At 41.2% G+C, this 25,929-nt stretch overlaps 1 protein-coding gene across 1 annotated transcript in view; it reads left to right on the forward strand.

Moving 5' to 3' along the window:
• Positions 1 to 25,929, forward strand: part of EGFLAM (EGF like, fibronectin type III and laminin G domains) — a 181,090-nt gene that overhangs the window by 36,932 nt on the left and 118,229 nt on the right. The window lies entirely within an intron of this gene.

A 25,929-nucleotide genomic window follows, 5' to 3' on the forward strand; every position in this document is an offset into this window, starting at 1 on the left:
CTGAGCTGAAGGCAGATGCTTAACGACTGAGCTACCCAGGCGCCCCCTCATCCCCTCTTGTTAAGGTGACTTTGTATGCCTCAAATCTCATTTCCTGGGTATTGATTTCCTAACTTAGATTTTATTATAGTCTTTAGCGATCCTAGCCCCTCTTCTCTATTACGTGTGGCGTGACTTGCTGTGCCGGACAACACACAATTCTTCATATTTTATTGCTTCAGTTCTGTTAATCTTCTCTCCTCATCGATATCGTAAGTCCTGACAGGCACAGTCACTGTTTATGCAGCTTCTCTCCCTTCAAAGATTATTGCACCATCCTGGACCTTCCTTCCTTCATGCCACAACTATGTACTAAAAGCATTTTGTGTTTCCAAAGTCTTTGTGTGAGCTGCTCCTATTACACTTTCTCAGTTGATCGCAACAGCTTATTGTTCCTAGCTGAACAGGCCTGCACAGATGATCTGGGTTTAGGAGCTTTAGAGGAGAGAAAAGGGTATTAGCGTCGTCCCCAACAAGAGGGAGCCCAGTAAGCCAGGCGATTGAAAGACTTGGTTTCTGGAGTCCAGCTGACCTGGATTCCTAGCTACTACTTAGGGGGTGTATGATTAGGGCAGATTCCTTTATTTCTCTCAGCTTCAGTTTTCCCATCTGTAGAATGGGGTTCTTTGTGAAGATTGGATGAGAAAATATGTGTAGAGTGTTTAAGCACAGAATCGGGTCATTAAAGAAGTTCCTTTTATTTTATTTTATGATTAATGTAGCCCAAATATCTTGGGGCCCTCCTGTTCTTTGATCCATTGGTTAAATCTGGCAATAAACTCCATGTGTTAGTCCCCAAGGCTCTGGAGTTCATGGTCTGTCTTCCTCACCTTGGAATAACCACGTAACCTCTCTCTCAGTTTCCTCAGCCCTGAAGTAGGAAAACAATAGTGCCTACTGCACAGGGTTGTTGTGAGGACTGACAATTAATACATCCGAAGCCTCTAGAACTGTATCTGACATGTAATAAGCAGCCAGTAAACTTTCTTTGTTATAACTGTCCGTGTTCACATGTTTTAAAGCTAGTAATTTTTATTAAAGGTTTCACCTTCCCTCCACCTTGCTGGCTCAATTCCACAGCATTCTCCTGCCTTCCAAAGCCTGTGTTCTCCCAGCAGCCCCTCATTACCCCCGAGGCTCCCTGAGACACGAGGTCCAATTCAGCGGCTCCTTCCGCTGTTTGACTTTTGAGGACTAACCTTGCTTGCTCAGTTTGTCCCCACCCCTGAGTCTGGGGAAATAAAAGGTCCCCATTTTCTTATGTTACCTTTTAAGATGCTACTAAGAAAGGACAGAGGGCAAGGGAAGGCTTACCGTTTGGGTCCAAAGGTAAAATAAGTAGGAGATGCAAGTGATACCGTTTTTGCCAGCAATACCCGCTTTCTACTGTTGATTTCCAGGACTTATTGCCCGTGTAGTAAATCTGCTTATTGCCATCAACATTCCAGTGGTTTTTCCATCACAAGATCCTGGGAGTAACTGCAAAGATCTGTTTTGGAGTCAAAGAGGTCTGGTGCCAAATCCTGGCCACTTTGCCTTTTATGATCTTGAATATGTCAGTACATTGTTCTGTTTCCTCATTTTAAAAATGGATATAGCAACACCCATCTTGCAGAGCTGTCCAAAGAATGAAAAAGTGTAACTTGCATAATGTTGGGCCAGTCCTGTGCGGCCAAGAGCTGCCGAGGTCTGGATCACTTTGTTAATTGTGAATTGGGCAACTGCCTGGGAGCAGAGATGTCACCCTCTCTCTAAGCTTCTTCTCCAGCCGGAGGTCTGTGTCTGCCAGGAGGGGAAAGCTTTTTCCTATTTGCCCAAAGTGTCCTATGGAATTGGGACTGTGGTAGAAGGGGTTTCCCTTGTCAAATGAGGAAGAGTGCCAGGCTTAGAGATGGTGGTCTGTAAATTAAATTTTAGCCCTTATCATCCTAACACATTTGCCTGCCAAAACTCTGAACCTACTGTTTTTAGAGTTTCCAGCATCGTGGGGAAAGGTATATAGTTGGTTTCTTTTCCATTTCTCGATGACTCATAATCTGTCTTCCCAGAAGGACAAGACATTTTCATTTCAGGCCATTTGCGGTTACATACGTGCTTATGCAGTCCATTGACCATGAAGCTTCATGTTCTGCACCAGGAAGGAGTCTGCTTTGGCAAAATGCCTTTTACTGCCGTCCTGAAAACTGCAGAGGCCAGATTCTGGCCCAGCACAAGGGAAAGGAGGGAAGCTGCTTCCTAAGGCAGGTATAGCCTGGACACCCCTCCCCAGATGTAGTGCCATATGGTGCAGAGCTGGTGTTTGCAGGAGGAGACCGGAAAGAAACCCACAGCTGAGAACATGAGAGAGAGCAGTGAATTACAGGGATGGTACCTGCTTTCTACTGTTGATTTCCAGGGCTTGCAGAGACAGTTGTGTTCCAGGAGGGAGCCTTGCCTGTGAAAGGGGCCCTGCCTGTCAGAAAAGGGTCTCCTGCTGGGATTAGGATAAAAAAGGGAAGGAGCCCCAGTTTTTTCTTCAGTGATTTTATTTGTATTAATTTTAGATTTATGGAAGAATTCTGGCAATGGTATAGTCTCCATACGTCTTTCAGTCAGCTTTCCCTAATGCTAGCATCTTACACTGCCATAGCCCATTTATCAAAGCTGGGATATTACTATTAGCACCATGTTATTAATGAAAGTACAGTCCTTATGCAAATTTTATCAGTTTTCCTACTGTCTGTTTTTCTATTCCAGAGCCTCATCGAGGGTACCACATTGTACTTTGTTGTATCTCCTTAGTCTCATTAAATCTGCAGATTCTGTCTTTGTCTTTCATGACCTTGACACTTTTGAAGAGTATTAGTCGATTATTTTGTAGACTGGTTCCTGATTTGGGTTTGTCTAATATTTTCTGATGACTAGACAGAGGCTGTGCATTTCAGGCAGGAATAGCAGAGAGGTGAAGTATCCTTCACATCCAGTCAAATCAGGGGACAAATCATGCTGATCTGTTTGCTCAGTGGTGAAGTTAACCTTGAACACTTGTTTAAAGTGGTATCTGCCATCTTGCTTCATGGTAAACCCACCTTTTCTCCCTTTCATTCTCCATTTATTGGAAGTAGATTACTGAATCCTACACTCAAGGGAGGGAAGTTCACCTTCACCTTTTGGGGGTGAATTTGTGGACACATGTTAAAACCACCACAGTAATTGGTAACTCCTATTCTTGGAGGCTCTGCAAATGTTCTCTTCATGGGAGCTTCCCCTCTTAAAGTTTGCATTCACCCATGGATTTTGCTGGCAGTGATGCATCACTGTAGTATTCTAAAGGTGATTCTCTTTTTCATCATAGGGACCCTCATCGTAGTCGCAGTGACCTCAAAAGGTCACGCATGTAGCCATGAGCCAGAGGAATTCTGGAGAAGGCTGCATTCTGTGAGAACAGGTCATTTTCCCAAGATCATCAGAGAGAACTTTAAAAGAGACTGGTTATAGACATTAAAATCCCCAGCCCTTACAAAGATCTCCTACATGGTGTGGCTTCGGTATCATGGGATGGGTAGAATTAATATTAGGAGCGCTGTTCCTTGGCCCTTCCCCAATGTTCCTTCCATGCCTTCTTCAGAAAGGTGACCCAAGTTCCTGAAGCAGACCCCCGGCCCCTAGAGGTCTCTGAATGGCATATTCCCTTCAGACCTCAGCATGGAGCCTGAGCTCCACCCACGTGGGTTTCCGATGTGGAGCAAATGGCTTCTGGTCCCAGACAAGACAGGGGTCTTGTGTTGGAAAGATGACCCACTTTTGTCACCATGATTTCTTCTGGCAGGCCTGTGGTACCTTGGGGTACCTGGAAGAGCAAATTCAGGTTTGTGGCTATTTGGGGAGTTAGCACTGCTGGATAGAAGGCTGAACTAAGGTCCCGGCGGTAGTGCTAGAAGGAAGATAGATAATAAGTGCTAGAAGGAAGATAGATAATAATTCAGGCATTTAGTCGATCGGACAGCAAATATTTATGGATGCCTATTGTATTCCAGAGAATATTATAGGAGTCAAGAATAAAGATTGAACACAAAGGCTCCTGTGCTCAGAGAGTTTGCATTCTATGGGCTACTGGGGGCGAGGGCTAGCATCAGGGTTGTATTTGGAAAGTCAGAGAAGAGGAGCAGTTAAAGGGGCTGTAGGTTTTTGAACTGTGGAGACCACAAGAGAGATTTGGAGGTTGAAGAGGATGGTTTCATTCTGGAACACTTGGAGTTTGGGGTGTTTGTGAGCCATCAAGGCTGAGAAGCTCACTTAGATATGCCTAGTTAGATATGAAAAGCTACATTTAGCAGAAGCCTGGGGACACTGGGAATGGATGAAAGCTCCTGCAAGCATGGGACTCACGGTGGGCTCAGCCAAGGGCAGGTGCACATGAGGAGCACCTGGGGAAGTGTGATGTGTGTTAAGGCAACAGAAAGGGTTGGGAGTCACTGGTACCACCTGGGAAGAGGCCTGGGTCAAATTGAAAGCTCCTACAGCTTCATGAGATATGGAAGTGTGTGCTTTCTAGCATCTCGCAAGAGAGTCAATATATCGAGGTCTTAATGTGAGCCCTTCACTAGCTGCTGTCACCTCACACAAGACACTTAGCTCCTGAGTTTTAATTTCTCCATCACTGAAATCAGAGGTTCAGCCAAACCAGAGGTTCTCACACTGTGGTTTATGGAACCCCCGCCCCCAGCACCAGCCTCTCCTGAGAGCATGTGAGAAAAGTCAATCCTCAGGCCCCATCCCTAATCTACGAGATCAGACAACCCAGACAGGGCCATCCATCTATTATACGCTTTCAGGTGATTCTGATGATCCGCAAAGTTTGAGAACCACTGGATTAGATGAATGTAAGACTCCCTTCTAGCTTAAAAGCTTCTATACTGCATTCTCCTTCGCGTGCTTTTGTCAAGTTTAATAGCCTATGCTTCTTTGTCTTCCCTTAATTGTTAAATGATGGTAACATTTAACCATTGTTAATGATGAATCATCATTAAGTGGCTTAAAATTTTCTGCTTGGAGTGGGGGGGGTGTCTGTGTGTGCACCTGTGTGTATATGTAAGTACATGTGTGTGCATGAACGCACATATGTGCATGCGCCTGTGTAGTGCAAGGAGGCTCTGGAATGAAGAGTTAGGGCTGGCCCATCCTGCTTGTGCGCATGCGCATGTGTAGTCCCAGGAGGCTCGTGAGTGGAGACTTAGGCTGTCCTATCCCGCTTGCTTTCTCGTACTCCGCGGTGTAAGCGAGCTGTGTCAGGGAAAGCCCAAGATCACAGTGGGTGAGCTCACGCACACAGTGGCCCTCAAAAGCTGTGCTTTGCCTTAACCTTCTCTGACACAGCTGGAGGTAGGGGTAGAGTTGACCTGGATCTACACCCATGGGATAGTTGTCAGCTCTTGGTGCTAGTGATGTGTTTTGGGAGCAGTGTTGTTGGGGCACGGAACTGACAGCCAAGAAAGAATTCTTGAGACATCTTTGGTGCAAAAAAGGTGGTTTTATTAAAGCAAGGGGACAAGCCCTATGGGTAGAAAGAGCTATTGTCTCCGGATTGTGAGGAACAACTGATTTATATACTTTGGGGTTGAGGGAAGTAAAGACAATGGGAAGTTCCAAAAGGGTTTTCAGATGCTGAGGAACACTCGCCAGGATCCTGGAGGCCAGTCTATCATCAAGCTAGTTTTTCCCTCTAGCAAGGCATTTACATCAAGACAGCTGGGAGCTTCTTTGAGGAAGGTTCCACTCTGCCTGCTTCCAGTATTTGTCCATGGGCTGCAGGTCATAAGGACATTTTGTTTTATTTACATTTCCTTCTGCCTTTGTTTTCCACATCATACCCCCCTGAATAATTTTGACCCTTAAATCTTTAAGGTTGTTGAGGGTGAATGGTCTTATCTTTGTTAACTTCTTCTTGATGAAGAGGGGTGCAGAGATGCCCTTACTTCTGGGTCAACATTGGTCATTTGGGGGAATTTATATATATGAGTTACCAAAGGCAGAGGCACCCAATCCAAGATAGACAACATATAAGAACCTCCTTGAGTGGGAAGGATCATCTGTCAGCTGGAGGTTATGACAGTGAAGGAGTCTTGGCACCAGGGAGGGAGTCACCACAAAAGACAACAAAATAAAGTTAGTATTATAATGAGAAAGAGGAGCCCGAGAAAAACAGCCTTTGATAGTTGGTCAAAAATTTCCTCTAGTCCAGGAATTTAACCAATCACTAAGGGAAAGAGAGAAATTATTTAAAGCACCAATTTGAGTATTTGTATCTTCTAGCCATCGTGTTACATTTTTGTGATATCTGGAATATATATACTGCATTCTGGTTTTTTTCCCCTCTTTCTTTTGTAAAAGATTTTATTTATTTATTTGCCAGAAAGAGAGAGAGAGCGCGCGCACAAGCAAGGGGAGTAGCAGACAGAGGGAGAGGGAAAGGGAGAAGCAGGCTCCCTACCGAGTAAGGAGCCTGATTCGGGACTGGATCCCAGAGTCCTGGGATCATGATCTGAACCAAAAGCAGCCACCTAATTGACTGAGCCAATGTGGGCTGTTCCCCACATTCTGGTTTTATGCTATCACTGCTTTCATCTTGTGTAGCAGTTAAAGTATCTACTGCCATCATATCCTCCTTTGTTTAGCAAGCAATCAGGTAATTCGTAAGAGGCACCTTTTTTTTTTTTTTTAAAATTTTTAAAAAAGATTTTGTTTATTTATTTGACAGAGAGAGATCACAAGTAGGCGGGGGGTGGGGGGGAAGCAGGCTCCTTGCTGAGCAGAGAGCCCGATGCGGGGTTTGATCCCAGGACCCTGGGATCATGACCTGAGCCAAAGGCAGAGGCTTAACCCACTGAGCCACCCAGGTGCCCAAGAGGCACCTTTTATAGAAACAAAAGAAAAAATATAGGTTAAGGGCTGGAGCAAAATTACAAACCCCAATGTCTTGAGTCTTAAGTACTTAAGGTCTAATATCTACAAAGAGGTGTTGCTGAAACATTTTCTCCTGTAATAACCCTCATTTTTATCAAAGATAGCCAAATCAAGACTAATTTATTTATAAAACAAGTCCAATTTTAACAAACTTGGCCTCATTACTTTCATAAGCTCAGTAAGAATAGTGAATGATCGTACAGATCTTTTAAAATCAGCTTTGCTAGAACTTTTATAAGGAATCTAGATTGAACTTTCAGTAGCCTCTCCAGACCAGCAGGCAAGCTAAGTTATCAGACATGCCTGAAAATACCTGTAGATTTGAGTGAATTCTTTTTTATGAGGTCCCCAAAGTATCCTGATAGTCCTTTACCTGCCAGGAAGTGACAGTCTTCACTAGGCTTCTGGGAACTCTGTAAGCAAGGTATCAGGCCAACATTTCCAAGGGGCTCTATTGGCTTCATGTTTCACAAAGTCACCCGTACTTCCTTAAAACTGTTTGGTCATATCTGAGTCTCTGCATATCTCTCAAATAGGATATTCCAGTTAAAGCCTTGGTAAAATAACCAATGTTTCAAAATCAGTGCTGTCCTGTTACAAGGAGAACAGAATTTGTATTGAACTTATGCAAATGATTGCTATGATGCCAAAGAAGGAAGAATACTTCAGGAGATCTTTTTAATTTCAGAGGGTTCAGGTAGAGAGAAAAGCTAAAGGCTTCATTTTGTTCACAGAGAAATACTTTATCATTATTTCTGTCTATCATTGATGTTTTAAGAGAAGGCTGCCTTAATCTGGAAGAGCAGCAAACATTAAAGAACTAGCAACGTTTCAAACAGGAGTCACAAAAACTATAATCATCCTCACTTTAGTTACTTCTGGCAACTCTTACCCATTTTAGTTTTAGGATTTTAATGATATTAAAAACCTGTATTTGTCAAAAGCCCCTTTTATGAATCTCCTGGAGGATGAAACACATTTTACAAGAGAAGATGAACAATAACTGTAAATGACAAAAAGACTAAAATATGGACATGGTTCAAGATCTGAGGCGAGGTTGCAGTATAGTTGGTGAGGAAATCTAGTAATTTCTGTGACACTTCAGTAATCAGAATATTAAATGATGGCCTTATACCAGAACATATTATAACTTTAGGAATTGCCTGACATCTCTAGAAGATTAAAGCATTTACCCGAGCAATACAACCTAAGGCTTATTAAACAGTGCTTCCAGAATAACTCAAATAAACTCATCATAACCAAATAAAAAGGCCTCATGAGTCAAAAAGACTTCATTTACATGTTAAGTCTTAAGAAGTTTGTTAAAAAAAAATAAACCTCAGAAGGTTATAAAGCACATGCCTAAATAGGATTACAGATCATTACAAAACTTAATTATTATTTATTCAATCAAGATGATTATAAGAGAATCCAGAGGCAAATATGTAGGGTTATACAGTTGTTAGCAAAATGTAGCTCCTTTAATATTGAGAAGAAGTTGTAACTAAGTAATCAAAAACCTGATAAAGACAAAACCTAGAAACTGGTTTTCCTGGGCAGACAAAAGAGAAAACAAAAATGTTTATATTTTCTTATCAAGTGCAAACCACAATTCAAGAAAACTTTGTTCTTTTAACTGAGAGATCAGCAGAATTTCAATTATGCCACTGTACTTTTAAAATCCATTCATTTTAACTTCAGGCCTGACCACATATAAAATTCCTTTCCAATGATTTCCTTTCATAAACCTTTTAAAACAACTTTTTCATTTCAGAGTTGTTTCCCTTATTCCCATCAGTCTTAATTACATTTAACAAACTTTTAACTCTTAGAAACCTTAGTCTCCAGTGAAAACTAAGTAGTAACCAAATGTGAACTTCTAAACCAGAATTCTTCAGATGGCAAATTTATGAATCTAGTAAGCACAAAGCAGATTTACCAACACATTCAAACAGTCTTAGTTTCTTTGCAGTAAGTCCAAAGTCAAAACCTACATTTAGCCATCAATGCTTTAGTATTTTATTTCATTTGGAAAAGGCCTAGGTGTCCAATGAATTCAATCCTATATATTACCTAAGCAAAATTTTAAAGTTTCATGTTATCAAAGGCATTGAAAGCTATCTTAACAATTACCCATGAAAACTTGAAACAGACAAAATTAGCCAGAATTTTAAGTCATCTTTTTTTGTTTTTGTTTTTATTTTAGGGAGAGAGTGCTGGGGGTGGTGGTGGAGGGAGAGAGAGAGAGAGTCTCAAGCAGACTCCTTGCTGAGCATGGAGCCCAACACGGGGCTCGATCCCATGACCCAAACTGAAACCAAGAGTCACATGCTCCGCTGACTGAGCCACCCAGATGCCCCTGGTTTTAACTCTTCTTTTTGCTAACAAATTCCAACAGAGATAACATGAGTTTATGTAACCCTTAGTAAGTGTTGTAGAATAAGAAGTTTCAATTAGTTTAAATACTGAACTATGTTCTACCTGGGTCCACTTAAAAGTAAGTCGATTTGTTCCGCATTGTCAGTTTTTACCTGGGATACTGGTGGGGCAATCTGGAGTGGGTGGTGTTAAGTCTCGGGGTGTGTTTCGCTCTTCAACAGCAAGGGGAGAGGTAGGAGCCAGTGGTGCTGGAACCAGGGATGGTCTAGAAGCCAGTTGTGCAGTCCACACATCTGAGTGGTACAGAAATAGGGGGAGGGGAAGACAAGAGGTGAGGTGCTGCCAGAAGGCAGAGAAAAAAGCTTCCTGGTCTTAAAACTTAGCTCTGACAGATGAACAGATCCCACACTTTTTCCCTTTAAATCTTGCAACTGGATTGTTTCCAGTGGATTAAAAGGCATCCCAAGGGAGAGTCCCTGGGGGCTGAAGAGAAAAGGTCTGTTATCCAGAACACCTCTGCGCCCAATCCCCCCACCTCCCTTGTGTTGTCCCAGGTGCAGGATTATCAATGATTCCTGGTGTCAAAGTGACCCCAGGCATCCCTGGAACAAAATCCCTATGATCACTGCCTGCCATAAAGGCCCTGTAGGAGGAAGGCCTGCCCTCCTCCCCGCTTCCCCATTCACATTCTAGACTATAGTGAGTGCCTGAGGCCAGGAAGAATCCTCCGTTTCTAACCCATAGAAAACATGAGAGAAGTTTAACAAAAGGCAATTACCCAAATTTGTAATTTTAGTTAGCAGAGGACATTGACAGAAACAGTAAAGATAGAAATCCATCATGGCCTAAGCGACCTTCCAATACATATAGTATTTAAAGCCAGCTTCCCTAGGAAGTGGTCCCCAGTTGGGTTTTAATTCCATTGGGTACTGGTTTTTGGCTGGCTCCCAGTGGAGATCCCACAGCCAGAAGTGGCTAGATCAGAGATGTGGAAGGGATCACATTAGACCAAGGAGGAGGAAACTTCACATGGGAATCTGTCTGAAGATCAGCAGCCGTCCTGGTGACTTAGGTGGCTGATCCGTGTCTAAGACAGAGAACTTTGTATAAGGACAGGAGTAAAGAGAGGGCATCAGGTGTCTGGATCTTATTACCATTCTGCCCAGGGTACTAACTTCCAGCCAAAAGGCAGGCTTTCTCCTCCCCAGAGAGGAGTTCTGGGCTAGGGGATTGCAGCCTGAGCAATCAGCAGGAGAGTGTTCCAGTAAGACCACACTCCTTGAACAGCGCCAGGAATGAGAGCAGAGGAGAGAGGAGAGGAAGTACTCGCCAAGTCTGCACCGAGGCTCGGAGTCCAGATGTAAAGACTCAAAGCCACGAGGGAGGCTGTCAAATGATGTGTTTTGGGAGCAGTGTTGTTGGGGTCCCGAATTGACGGCTAAAAAAGAATTCTTGAGACATCTTTGGGGTAAAAGGGTGGTTTTATTAAAGGAAGGAGACAGGCCTTACGGGCAGGAAGAGCTGTAGCCTCTGGATTGTGAGGAGCCACTGATGACATGCTTGGGGTTGGGGGAAGACAGTGGGAAGTTCCCGGAAGGATATTCAGATGCGGAGGAAGACTCACCAGGATCCTGGAGGCTATTGTCAAGCTAAGGTATTTTTTCCCTCTAGCAAGGCATTAGCTTCAAGACAGCTGGGAGCTTCCTGGAGGAAGGTTACCCTCTGCCTGCCTCCAGCATTTGTCAATGGGCTGTAGGTCACAAGGACATTTCTTTTTATCTACATTTCCTTCTGCCTTTGTTGCCCATACCACTGGCACGCTCTCTGGCATCTCTCTGCATTTCTGGCGTCTTTGTTCCCTTGGGCTTGATCACTGCTTCGTAACAAGAGCTGCTGCTAGTTCAGCCCAGATTTCCATGTCAGCAGTCACCTGCGGGTCAGCCCCTCCTCCAATGTGCCGCTGTGCACACGTGCAGCCCCCAGCCAACAAGCCCCACTCTGTCCACCGCTGACCCTGGCAGACTGCAAGCCAGTGGCCTTCCCTCTCACCAGAGCGGGCACCCACTAGCAACGGGGTCCACCCTCAGAAGGAAAGGAGGCGGCCACTGAGGACCAGGAAACAGGAATCTGGGTGGGGAATCCAGGGTCTTGAGCATTCAGGGATGGTCTACACATGGCAGGGTCCTGACTCTCATAAACATGTGGCCTGGGACCCCTCATTTCAGCCAAGGAGTGTGGTATGGCCCAAGGGAGGACCCACAGTGGGGCTTCTAAAAGAAGACCCCCATTTATGTGGGCCTAAGGGAGAAGCCATGAACTGCTCTGAGGGTTCCTCTTCCCTCTCATCTTCTGTGTCCTGCAGACACTCCCTCCATGTGACATTTAGGGATGTGTAGCATGTCGAAGTATGGGAGACACTAGAAAGCATCTGATGGAGCCCATTAGTTAACATGTGGGAAAGCCAAGTGCTCTGGAAGGGCCAGCCACATTCTGGAATGGTGGATTCCTTTCTGGAATGATACTCGGGAGTGACAAATTAATTACACCCTGAGAGTACACCCTCGGAGGGTGGATTCCATTTGGGAATTACACTGTGTGGAATGGTGGAGAGTGTTCTGGAATTATACGTGGCAATGGTGGACTTCAAAAGGAAGCAGGACTGTGATGGGAACAGACCCGCCTCTCAGAGAGAAGCAGGCAGCACTTTGGAAAGCACCTCCTGCTGCTCTTCATGTCTGAGAATGTCTTGAATCCCTGGGTAACTAGAACAAACACCGTTCTGTCTTAAACCCACATTTGCACTGCTGCCTTGAAGGCATCACCTTGGAAGAGGCTCGAGTGGCAGATTTCGGTTACATATTCATAGTGCTGCTTTAGTAATAATAGTTGGAGCGAGCTTCAAAAAGATGGAAATAAGGTCTTTTTTTTTTTTTTCCCTGTTCAGAATTTCCTGATAATTTTTAGTTAGTCTGGGTGCTCCATTGCTTCGATGAATATAACTTGGTTCATTCCATGAAAATCAAATAACTATAAGGCTAGCAATGTATTTCTGTCACAGATGATATTTTTGTTTGCGTTTTGAAGTGTTTTTATAAATTGAATTACAAAACTAACCAAATCATAGATGAATTTTGCTCAGGAAGTTGAAGTCTTTTATGAAGTAAAATTACCATGAGAAATTGACCTAATTATTCAGAAGTTTCAAATGCAAAAACCTAATAGAGTTTTGAAAGCCCTCCAAAGAAGAAAGCCCAAGAATACAGCTCCCTTGTGGCAAAGCAACACTTTTTATTTGCTTCTCTCTTAAGAAATACAGCTCTTAGCTCATGAGAGCACAGCTTCTGGATCTATTGTATAAATGCATTATACTAGTTTTCAAGGCTATGGTTCTTTAAAACTAGTTTTTTATTGCATAATACATTTTTTCCTTCATTCTAACCATTGTTGGTTAAATACAAGTGTGATTTTCATATGTAACTGCTTAAATCTTTCATCCACATGTAAGTGGCCTACTATTTTGATGTTTGTTCATGTTGAAGAAGTGCTGGTATGTTTTCATATCATAATAGATAACATCCCAGAAGACCTCCGTGTTGTAACCGTTATCTAAACTTTCTGCTTCATGAGGAGTATTTGAAGAGTGTAGCTTGAGGTCGACTTGCCCTGTTCAAAGACTGGACTTTCTCTTGATATAAGGAAAGCCTCTTTAGTTTCGCTCACTTAGCTGGAAGAGAATTAGAAGTTTTGATTGGCATTCATCCCGGTGAGGACTGCACTCCCGACTCCTTATCTGCGGTTTCTCTGGTCCTTCCAGATCTACCACCCTGCTGTGTCTGGAATCTGTTTCCAGCATGCAGAAGTGGCTCTGCTGGGTGGCTTTCTCCAGCTCTTAACTTCCCCCTCCGCAGAGGCCGTGCTCATCTGCGATCTCCAGCAATGTGCTTACTCTGCAGACACAGCTTTGGTCGGCTCCTGGCTAGAGACCAGCCCTGCCCTTAAGGACACTTCAAACAAACATGCAAAGAGACAAAAAGCTGTGCTCACAATGCACGCTTGCCCCTGGGGTTTCCTTCCAGCTGAGGGCCATTCATACATGCCTCCCACACATGAGGTTTAGAGCCCCCAATCCTATGACCCCAGCACCCTTCATGTTGCATTCCGCTGCTTTGCAGGAAAAGAATTTCAATTACTCATGCATCATCTTCAGTGGAGAATAAATGCTGTTTATGCTGTAAGAAGGAAGCTGTGCCCCTTCGGATCTGGAATGGCCAGAAAAACCACCAGGGAAGTCTTGACCAAATGGCAAATAAGGTCCACCGCACGTACAACTCTGATAGTTAGTAGTGCTGTTCTAGGAACTGGGCTAAGAAAGATTCCAAGGCCTCCATGAATGGGAGGGAATTGACACCATGTGATCAACTGAAGGAAGTCAAGGTGGATGGGGATGCCGTTTATCAGGACAGGGATTACTGATGCAGCCCAAGTTAAAGAGAAAAATAAGGAGCTCAGTTTTAATGTGTTAAATTTGAGAGACTCACAGGACACCTGGATCCATTTGGCCATTGGGTACACAGATCTGCCCTTCTGAAGGAGAGGGCTGGGCTGGAGAATTAGATGGGCAGCCACCAGCGTCTATGCGGCAGTGACTGGCTAGGATGGGAACACCCAAGGGGAGAGAGTAGTGGAAGCTGAGAAGAGGTTGGGCAGAATCCCCAAGAACACCAACTCTAAGAGGAAGTACAGTTCTACCTCCATGACTCATTATTTCTGCCCCCGTCCCATTGAAGATTTTGTATCAACACACTCTAGACTTTAGTTTCTTCCTCCGTAAAGTGGGAATGATTTCTCCTTCCTGTATCCCATATTGTCATGAGGATCACTTGATTTCTGGTGAAACATGGTGGGTGGAACAAGCATACTTACTCCTGGTCCTTCCAGAATTCCACTGAAATGCTTGTAAATTGGGGCAAAGGGCACTTTGCCAGCAGGACAAAGGGAAAGAGGTAGAAGATGGCAGTGATGACATTTGGGAAACTGAAATGCACATAGGCAAGTGGCAATGCATTTAGAAATCAAAGTATGGGGTGTGCCTGGGTGGCTCAATAGGTTAAGTGTTCAACTCAACTCATGATCTCAGGGTCATGAGATCGAGCCCTACTTCAGGTTCTGCACTCAGTGTGGAGCCTGCTTGAGATTCTCTCTCTCTCTCTCTCTCTCTCATTCTGGCCCTTCCCCCAGCTTGTGCTCTCATGCTCTCTCTCTCTCTTTCAAAAACAGAAAGAATGATGATTGCTAGGCCAGCAGCGAGGGGAAGGTGATCAGAAGCTGGCTACTGTTTGAGGGGAGCCTTAAAGTTTACAAGGGTTTTCTCCTGCATCTCTGACTCTTTCTCTTTCCTCGGATCTCTCTTTCATTTTAAAGAAGTAACTGTTCAAGGGAGAAAGATATGGGTACCTTGTGTGAATTCATTGTGTGAATGAATAAACCACAGTGTATCCATTCTCTTACTGAGTTAGGATGTTAGGATGTTTCTGGTAAAAACAAAGAAATGTACAGATAAAATAAAGGTATGTAAACCTCCACAGAGATAAGACACAGTAACCCCTAAGGGCTGTTACCCCTGGAAGGAGGAGGAGGAAAGGAATGGAGAATGGAGATACAGCTGTATTTTATTCCCTGCCCCCACGTTTATTTATTCACTTGGGGCTTTATCGAGATAGAAATTACATATGGCACTGTTATATGTGTAAGTTTAAGGTCTACAATGTGGTAATTCAATATATGCATTTGATGTACATGTTGAGAAATGATCAAGACAATAAGGGGAGATGATACATTTATCATCTCAGGAAGAACTTGTAGGATTTACTCTCTTAGCACCTTTCAAGTATGGTAAACTATAGTCACCATGCTTAGATCTCTAGAACGGATTCATCTTAGAACTGAAATTTTGTATCCTTAGGCTACCTTTACCCATCCTCCTCCCCACACTACCCCACCCACTGTGGCAACTTCCAACGCTCTGTTTCTGTGAGTTTGACTTTTTTTAGATTCTACATATAAATGAACTAATACAGTATTTGTTTTTCTCTGAATCAACACTTAGTATAATGCCCTTCAGGTTTATCCATTTTGTCACAAGTGGCAAGATGTCCTTCTTTTTTTTTAAATTGAATATTTTTCCATTGTTTGGTGGCGTGTGCGTGTGTATGCGCACATGCACGTGTGTGTGTGTATGTATACATCATAATATATTTATCCATCCATCCATCAACAGACATTAGCTGTTTCCATGTCTTGGCTATTGTAAATAATGCTGAAATGAACACAGGGGTGCAGATAACTCTTTGAGATCCTGTTTTCATTTCCTTCAGACACCCAGTCTTGGTAGTTTGAGGGACGCTATATAGTTTTCCAGAGTGTCTGTGCCAAGCTACATCCCCACCAAGAGTGCACCAGAAAAGTCCCTTTTCTCCCCATTCTCACCAACACATGTTATCTCTTGTCTTTTTGATAATAGCCACTCTCACAGGTGTGAGCTTATACATTTTTGTGGCTTTGACTTGCATTTTCCTATTGTTTAGTGATGTTGAGCAATTTCTCATGTGTCTGTTGGCTTCTGATTTGTCCATCTTAGGAAAAATGTCTTTCTTTGGAAAATTTCAGGTTCTTTGCCCATTTTTTAATTGTATTATTTGTTTTTTTGCTATTGAATTGTATGCGTTCCTTATATATTTTAGATATTATCCCCTTATCAAATATATAGGGTACAAGTATTTCTATGAACTAAAACGTTAAGTTATTTTGAGGAAGGAAAAACAAAATCTTCCCATCAGTATGCAATTACATGTATAAGTGAGTGTATGTAAAAGGGCCATGCTCAGAGCACCTGGCTTTCCCACCAGCTCTGGTTTAGAATCTTCATGAAGATGCGAAGCCCAGGACTATGGTTATGGGCCTGTCCCTCTTCTCTTAGACATTGTGAGACCTGGCTCTGGCCATCCCCCAGTCTATGTCCTGTGAGGCCCGGTGGCAATGCCCCTCCACTTTCCACTGCTGTGAGACCTAAGTTAGAATCAGCTGCCCTAGAGAATGCAGGACCTAGAGAGCAAAAACTTTGGAAAATCCTATTCTGGAATACAGCCAGCCACCAAGGTAGGGAGAAGCAAGAGGGTGCCTGTTCTGTGTTCTTTATAATACCAAGTCACCCCAATAGTACTTCTGTTGCTAATAGTTGACAATGCTGTGGGCATTGTTCATGGCAGCAATTGACATAGCAATAGCCTTCTTCCTGGGCGCCTTCGTTTTACTGTGATGATTGACTTATGATACAGGAATGATATTCTCTGCAGATAAATTACCTTTGGTTGTTAAGAGCTAATAGATCTGCTTCATTAATTGCAAACTATTTTTAGCCTCAGCATTAAATGGAGAGACAGAATGCATCCACGAGACAACAAAGCCTGCCTTAACTCAAGTAACACAAGCTTCATAAAGCAGTACTTTGAGGCTTTCCTTCAGTTCTAAAGGAGCCTGGTCATACCCACACTCATACAGTGTTTGGTCTTTGACTATGAAAATACTCTTCAGAGTAACTTTTTAAAATTATAAGAAATAATATACTAACATTCTGTAACCAAATAAAAGAAAACAAGGGGGAAAAAATCATCCTTCATCTCAGCCACCTTGATATAACAATTGCCTTTTACCCTTGCCTTCAAGTTATTTTTCAAATGAATATTTCCTATATATCCAGTACTAGCGTCATGGCAACTGGGTATACTTTTCATTTAACACTATATCATTATTGTTGCTGCGGAGTGACCCTAGCCTCCCTTTTAAACTAAACTTTCAATTCTGAAATAAATCTAGATTTATTGTTAGTTGTGAAGATAATAGAATTCCTGCCCATCTCTCACCCAGTTTCTCCTCATGCCAACGTGGTCCCTAACCATGGCACGTTGGTCAAGTCTAAAAAATTAAGTAGTGATCGTACTAACTACTAGTAGTACCATATTATCAACTGAACTACGGACTATTTGGATATCACTGGTTTTTTCCACTAATGTCTTTTTCTCTTCCAGATCCAATCCAAGTTACCCAAGGTGTTGAGTCAAATCTCACCATTAATGACTGTATTACAGTCCATCCATATAATATCCCACTATTGACCTAACACCCAGTTTCTAAATATCTAGATTGTTGCTTTTTTTTTTCTTTCCTGTCTCACAAGGGATCACGGGCAAAACCTCTTCCCTTAAGATTCTTTTCCTCACAGCAGACTGTAACCACATTTCCAAGAGCCCGAGGAGAGGGACGTATTGATGGCTCTGGGTACTGTCGCACATTGCCAAATTGCCTTCCAAAATGCCTGTGCTCATTTCCACTGTCACAAGTAATTTTTTGAGAGTAGCACATTCATGTAATCTTATCAGCATTAGTTACTCTCACTTAAACATTTTGACTAATCTAACAGGTGAAAATGACATCTCAATTTTTAAAAATTGTGCTTATTTGATTAACTACCAATTTGAATATTTTACCACATGTGTTTACCAACTATATTGTCTCTTTTGTGAGTTGTCTCTTCATATTTTATTTATTAGGGTCTGAATGTGTTTTTTATCAATATGTATGAGTTTTATAATAAATATAGCCCTTGGCCTGTCATTTTGCTGCAGTGATTTATCCTTCAATCTGTTGTTTTGATTTTCTTTTGCGATTTTTGAAGAGCATAGCCAAAGTGTTAGGACGCAGAATTCATCACTTTTCTTTTGATTTATTTTCTTTATTTTTTTTAAGGTTAGAAAGGTTTCTCCTCAAGAACAAAAATCTGATTAAAACCCAATTCTCTTCTATAATTTGATTTCCCATCTTTAACCATTTGATTCATCTGGAATATTTTTGGCGTTTGACCCAAATGTCTGACCTGGCCGCCTCTTGCTCAGCAGCTGCAGGTGGCCACGCCTTCTTCACCATCAACCTTAAAGACCACCTTTGTGTTCCCTGAGTCAGTGAAAGGCGTAAACCCCCCTCCCCTGTGTTGCCCAAGGCCGAATTCTTCGAGTTCTCCTGACTCTCTCCTCTCCTTCACCCTCCACATTCACTCAACTACAACACCCTAGTGGTTCTAGTATGTGGTTCTTCCTCCTGCTTTTTTGGAAAAGAGTATATATTGCTTGGAACACTTTTCCACCCCACTTTCCCTCATCCCTACTCGTCTAGAAGGTGGAGTCAGGGGTGTCCTGGCTTTGTGCCCCCGAAGTACCCCATATTGCTCGTATGTTTTTCCCACCAGTTGCTCTGTCCTGCTAACTTATTTGTGGTCCTCTGTCTCTTACATCATTAATGTAGCCTTACTGACTAACTCTGTGCCTGATGCATTTAGGAGCTCAATACATATTTGTTAGTTATGTGAAAGGCCTAATAGGAGTATATATGTCAGTAAAGTAGAAGTCCTACCCAACTCTGTCCCAGCAAGGCTTGATTAGGATATTTCCCTGCAGAATATGAAAGTAAAGGGGATAGCATAGAATTCATGCTTTTTATGGTCTGAAGATGTCAGGATACTGTAGCTTGGCTTGTTCAACGTCCATTTATTCTCCTTCTAGGCATCATAACTGTCATGCAAAGGCTGGAAAAATTAAAACAACATTTTTCAGACTGCCTTGCAGACAGTATTCTGGAGGTAAATTAGGTCTCACCGATGAGATGTATTCTTGGGACAGATGGAAGGCAGGTGTGGGATGAAGGCCATGTCCCGCTGCTCTTTCTCATGCTAAGCAAGGCTGTCAAAGCATAGAACTCACACTTCCAAGGTTCCCATCACTTTGTGGGTCTAAAGGCAACCCCAGTGTCATGGCAGGATTGAGTATGAAGGCAGAGATTTCTTGGTTTTGAGTCACCACTAAAACTAGTTCCTCTCTCTCTCTTTCTCATCTATTTATTCATCTATCTGTAAAATAGAGTGAATGGTGAGTCATGAATTCCAGTCCATTGGCCTTCTCAGCAATTCCATAACCACATTTCTGCTGAAAATACTTAGAATGTTTTCTGTTTTCTGAACTGAACCTTGGCAGGACAAAAGGACTGGTGTCGCACTTGTTGACTCAAGCAGCCCACCTTGGTCAGTTGTCATTTTTCCCAAAATAAATGGAGAAAGTTCTGTTCCTAGGACTTAGGATGAAGCTGTGCTTACTCATTATTCTATGGTTCTGTGAGGGTCTGATAGATCATTTCCACTCTCTTTCCCCCCACTTCCCAGTCTCCTTTGAGATTTTATTGGCACAAACCTCCTAAATCAGCAAAAAGCTACAAGTAGCGGGTAATTATAAAGCTAGACCTAAAGATAAAAATACACAGAGAAAATGTAAGTGAATGATTAAGATATTTAACTTAGGAAGAGTTTTTTCAAATGTATAAGAAAAAAAAATTAACAACCCAGTTAAAAAATGAACCAAATGCATGAATAGAGGAAGAAAAGTAGCCAAGGAAGATATTAAAATATTCACCTTTTTTCGTATCAGATTACTTGGGTGCCTGGGTGGCTCAGTTTGTTGAGTTGATTTTTGGTTTCAGCTCAGGTCATGAACTTAGGGTCATGAGATGGAGCCCTGTGTCAGACTCGGTGCTCAGTGTGGAGTCTGCTTGAGATTCTCTCCTTCTCCCTTTGTCCCTCCCACTCATGCTCTCTCTCTCTCTCTCTCTCTCTCTCTCTAATAAATAAATAAATCTTTTAAAAAATTAACAAAGACTTTTAAGTAATACTCAGATCTGGTAAAGATATATTACTTCTACTGGACATTCTCATTACCCCTTCATAAGCTGCTAAATTGGTTAATTTTCTAGATATTAGTTTGGTTAGATTTCTGAAAAGTCCTTAAAATATCCATTCTCTAGGATCAATAGTTGTCAACTGGAAGCAGTGTTGTCCCCAGGAGCCATTTAGTAATGTCTGGAGATTATTTTTGGTTTTCATACTATGGCTGGGGGGTGCTATTGGCATCTAGTGCTTTGAGACCAGGGGCGATATTCAACATCCTACAGTGCATAGCAGAGTTCCCACAGAAACCCACATAGCCCAAAAGGTCAACAGTGTTGATATTGAGACATTCTGTCTTAGATACAAGAATTTTGCTTTAAGAATTTTTCCAAATGAGAAAATTAAATGCATCTAAGGATTTATTTATTCAAGCATTTTTGGAGAACTGTAAGTCAGTAGTTATTGAAACTTTATATGTACATACCTATAATTTTTAAAATTTTAATTCTAGTATAATTAGCATACAGTATATATTAGTTTCAGTTGAACAGTTAAGTAATTAAAAAATTCTATACATTACTCGGTGCTTACCATGGTAATTGTACTCTTAATAACTTTCACCCATCCCCCCCCACCTCTTCTCTGGTAACCACCAGTTTGTTCACTATATATAAGATTCTGCTTTTTTGTTTATCCCTTTTTTCTTTGTTCATTATTTTGTTTCTTAAATTCCACATATGAGTGAAATTATATGGTATTTGTCTTTCTCTGACAGACTTCTCTCACTTAGCATTATATCCTCCTACCCGTGTTGTTGCAATTGGAAAGATTTCGTTGTTTTTATGACTGAGTAATATTTCTGTGTGTGTATGTGTGTGTGTATGTGTATACACTACTGTACTACATCTTCTTATCCATTCACCTGTTGATGGATTCTTGAGTTGCTTCCATAATTTGGCTATTGGAAATAATGCTGCAATAAACAGGGGTGTATATACCTTTTTGAATTAGTGTCCTCATATTTTGGGGGGTAAATACCCAGCAGTAGAATTACTGGATCATATGATAATTATGTTTTTATTATTTTGAGGAATTCCATACTCTTTTCCACAGTGGCTACACTATCAGAATGCATTCCCACCAACAGGGCACAAGAATTTCTTTCTCTCCATATTCTCACCAACACTCTTTGTTTCTTGTGTTTATGATTTTAGCCATTCGGAGTGTGAGATGATATCTCATTGTAGTTTTGATTTGCATTTCCCTGATGATGTGTAATGTTGAGCATCTTTTCATGTGTCTGTTGGCTATCTGGATGTCTTTGGAGAAATGTCTGTTTTGGGCTTCTGCCTGTTTTTAAATTGGATTAGTTGTGTTGTGTAAGTTCTTTATATATTTTGGATACTAACCCTTGATCAGATATGTCATTTGCAATATCTTTTCTCTTTTAGTAGGTTGCCTTTTAGTTTTATTGATTGTTTCCTTTGTTGTGCAGAAGCTTTTTATTCTGATGTAATCCCAATAGTTTATTTTTGCTTTTGTTTCCCTTGCCTCAGGAGACATATCTAGAAAAATGTTGCAATGGCCAATGTCAGAGAAATCACTGACTGTGTTCTTTTCTAGGATTTTTATGGTTTCAGGTTTCAGATTGAAAAAAATATATATGGTTTCAGGTCTTACATTTAGGACCTAAATCCATTTTGAGTTCATTTTTGTATATGGTGTAAGAAAGTGGACCAATTTTATTCTTTTGGGTGTAGCTGTCCAGTTTTCCCATCACCTTTTGTTGAAGAGACTGTCTTTTTCCCATTGCCTATTCTTGCCTCCTTTGTTGAAGACTAGTTGACCATATGATTTGTTTGTTTCTGGGCTCTGTATTCTACTCTATTCATCTATGTGTATATAGTATATAGTAGCATATCTTGAAATCTGGGATTGTGATACCTCCAGTTTGTTCTTCTTTTTCAAGATTACTTTGCTATTCAGGGTCTTTGTGGTTCCATGCAAATTTTAGGATTATTTGTTCTAGTTCTGTGAAAAATGCTTTGATATTTTGAATTAGATTGCATTAAATCTGTAGATTGAGGGACTCCTGGGTGGCTCAGTCAGTTAAGCATTTGCCTTCAGCTCAGGTCCTGGGATTGAGTCCTTCTTCAGGCTCCTTCCTTGGTGGGGATTCTGCTTCTCCCTCTGTCTGCTGCTCCCCCTGCTTGTGCTCTCTGTAGAGGGATATATGCAGAAAAATAAAATATCTGTAAAAATATTTGTAGATTGCTTTGGGTAGTATGGACATTTTAACAATATTTGTTTTCCCAATCCATGAGCATGGAAGATCTTTCCATTCGTTTGTGTCATCTTCAGTTTTTTTCATCAATGTTTTTTAGTTTTCAGAGTACACTTCTTTTATCCCCTTGGTTAAGTTTATTCCCAGGTATTTCATTATTTCTGGTGTAATCATTAATGGGGTTGTTTTCTTAATCTCTTTCTGCTACTTCATTATTCATGTGGAGAAATGTAATGGATATTTGTATGTTGATTTTGTATCCTGCAACCTTATTGAATTCACTTATCAGTTCTAACAGTTTTTTGGTGGAATCTTTAAGTTTTCCTATATATATAACAGTATCATGTCATCTGTAAACAGTGAAAGTTCTACTTCTTACCAATTTGGATGCCTTTTATTTCTTTTTCTTGTCTGATTGCTGTGGCTAGGACTTCCAGTCCTATGTTGAATAAAAATGGTGACAGTGAACGTTTTTATCATGTTTCTGATCTTAGGAAGAAAGCTCTCAGTTTTTCACATTGAATATGATGTTAGCTGTGAGTTTTACATATATGGCCTTTATTATGTTGAGGTGTGTTCCTCTAAACCTAACTTTGTTGAAGGTTTTTATCATTAATGGATGTCATATTGTGTCAGATGCTTTTTCTGCAACTATTGAAATGATCATATGGTTTTAATCCTTTCTCTTGTTGATGTGATATAGTAGGTTGATTGGTTTGTGAAAATCAAACTACCCTTGCATCCCAGGAATAAATCCCTCTTGAGCATGGTGAATGATTTTTTTTTTTATTGTATTATTGGATTTGGTTCACTAATATTTTGTTGAAGGTTTTTTTTTCTATGTTTATCAGAGACATTGGCCTATAGGTTTTTTTTTTTTATAGTGTCTTTATCTGGTTTTGATATCAGGGTAATTCTGGCTTCATAGAATGAATTTGGAAGCTTTCGTTCCTCTTTTATTTTTTGGAATAGTTTGAGAAAAACGTGTTATTAACTCTAATTTAACTCTTTGGTAAAATTCCCTTATATTCCCTTATAATCCTTTGTATTTCTGTGTTGTTAGTGGTTATTTCTCTTCTTTCATTTGTGACTTTGTTTATTTGTGTCCTCTCTTTATCTCACTTTCTCACACTCTCTCTTTTTTTCTTTTCTTTTTTTTTCATTCTTTCTTTCTTTCTTTTTTTTTTTTTTTTCCTGATGGGTCTGCCTAAAGGTTTATCAGCTTTGTTGATGTTTTCAAAGAACCATCTCCTGGTTTCATTGATCTGTTCTATTGGTTTTGTTTTGTTTTAGTTCTCATTTCATTTATTTCTTTTTTTTTTTTTTTCATTTCATTTATTTCTGTTTTAATCTTTATTATTTCCCTCCTTCTATTGGTTTTGAGTTTTGTTTGTTCTTATTTAGCGCCTTTGGGTGTGAGGTTAGGTTGTTTATTTGAGATTTTTTCTTGCTTCTTGAGGTAGGCCTGTATTGCTATAAACTTTCCTCTTAGAACAGCTTTTGCTGCAGCTGAAAATTTTTGGACCATTGTATTTTCATTTTCATTTGTCTCCATGTATTTTCTTATTTCCTCTTTGATTTCTTGGCTAACTATTCATTTGTCAGTACCACATTATTTAACCTCCATATATTTGCGGTCTTTCAGATTTTTTTCTTGTGGTTGATTTCTGCTGTCAAACTGTTGTGGTTGGAAAAGATGATGGTATGACTTCAGTCTTTCTGAATTTGTTGAGACTTATTTCATGGCCTAATGTGTAATCCATTCTGGAGATATTCCATGTGCATTGAAAAGAATGTGTACTTCACTGTATTAGTATAGATATATCCATAATTTTTAATTATCCATCATAGAAATACTCAGATATGAACAAAAAGACATATACACAAATATTCTCAGCATTATTTTAACAGTGAAATTTTGGAAACAACCTAAATATCAATCTGTCGTGTAAGTTAATGTACATATGTGCTCTAAGGAGCAGAGTACTTGGCCTTCCCACTGCCCAGTGGTCTTTTCCTAGGATCTGATTCTCCTCTAAGGAGCTTTCAGTACTATGGGTGGGATCAATAGAAGAACTATTCCCAATACTCCCTTCATCCTGTCAGTTCCCAGTTTGGAAACTGGAAAAAAAACCTGATATTTCCTCTCTGACCCCTTGGCTGAGTCAAGAGGGAGTCACATTACATAAGTTTGGCCACCCAGATGGGACTTTAGATCTTTTTTGTTTTTTTTAAGATTTTATTTATTTATTTGACAGAGAGAGATCACAGTAGACAGAGAGGCAGGCAGAGAGAGAGAGAGAGAGAGGGAAGCAGGCTCCCCGCTGAGCAGAGAGCCCGATGCGGGACTCGATCCCAGGACCCTGGGATCACGACCTGAGCCAAAGGCAGCGGCTCAACCCACTGAGCCACCCAGGCACCCGGGACTTTAGATCTTGAACCAAGGTGGAGCCGGAGAATAGTTCAAGACCAAACCCCTGAGTGACACCAGTGACGGCAGTGGTAGGTGTCTGTGGGCGGGGGGGACAGTGGCAGCTGCCTCCTAGACTGGCTGTTCTTACCAAGTGACAGCACTGAGCCTCTACTACTTGGGCCGCCAGAAAGGCCTTGGTTTCTGTTATTAAAAACATGGATGGGAAGCCCCAGCAGCAGTCTAATAAATTGACACCTTAAGATTTTGGTGAATTGCAGACTGTGTAACCTAAGTGATATGCTAGAGCATTCTACACAGTTGTTAAAAAGAAGGATCATTAGCCCATACTGGTAAGTGGGAAATCAAATGGAAGAAATTCATCTACTCAAACTCTTTCATTTACTAGTCTCTGTGTTCTGAACTGGACATACCTATTTCTTGCCCTCATGGAGATTGATTGATTGATTGATTGATTGATTAATTTAGATTTTACTTATTTATTTGAGAGAGAGAGAGCACATGAGAGAGCACAAGCATGGGGAGGGGTAGAGGGAGAGGGAGAAGCAGACTCTCCACTGAGTAGGGAGCCTGATGCAGGACTGAGGCACCCAGGTGCCCGTCATGGAACATTATTTAAAATCGCAAAATACTGGAAATAAATTAATTGTCTAACAAGAGTGGAATGAGAAAGAGTGTAAATTGCGGCATATGCAGTACAGTCGTCCCCCACCTGTCTATGGTTTCAACGTCAAGATTTCAATTACCCACCGTCAGCCAGTCTGCACACAGATGATCTGCCTTCTGACACATCATCAGAAGGTCAAGAGCAGTCTAGCACTCCATTACAGTGCCTAAGCCATTTGCCACATTTTACCTCATTGTGTAGGCATTTTGTCACCTCTCATTATCATGAAAGGAGGGGTGAGTATGCTACAGTAAGGTATTTTGAGAGAGACCATAGTCATATAACCTTTACAGCAGTATGTTAATATAATCGTTCTATTTTATTATTGTAAACTTCTTACACTGCCTAGTTAATAAATTAAAGTATCATAGGTATATATTTATAGGGGAAAAATAGTATATATAGGGTTTGGTACTATCTGTGGT

The sequence above is a fragment of the Mustela nigripes genome, chromosome 12 (genome assembly GCF_022355385.1).
Source record: "Mustela nigripes isolate SB6536 chromosome 12, MUSNIG.SB6536, whole genome shotgun sequence".
NCBI lineage: Eukaryota > Metazoa > Chordata > Mammalia > Carnivora > Mustelidae > Mustela > Mustela nigripes.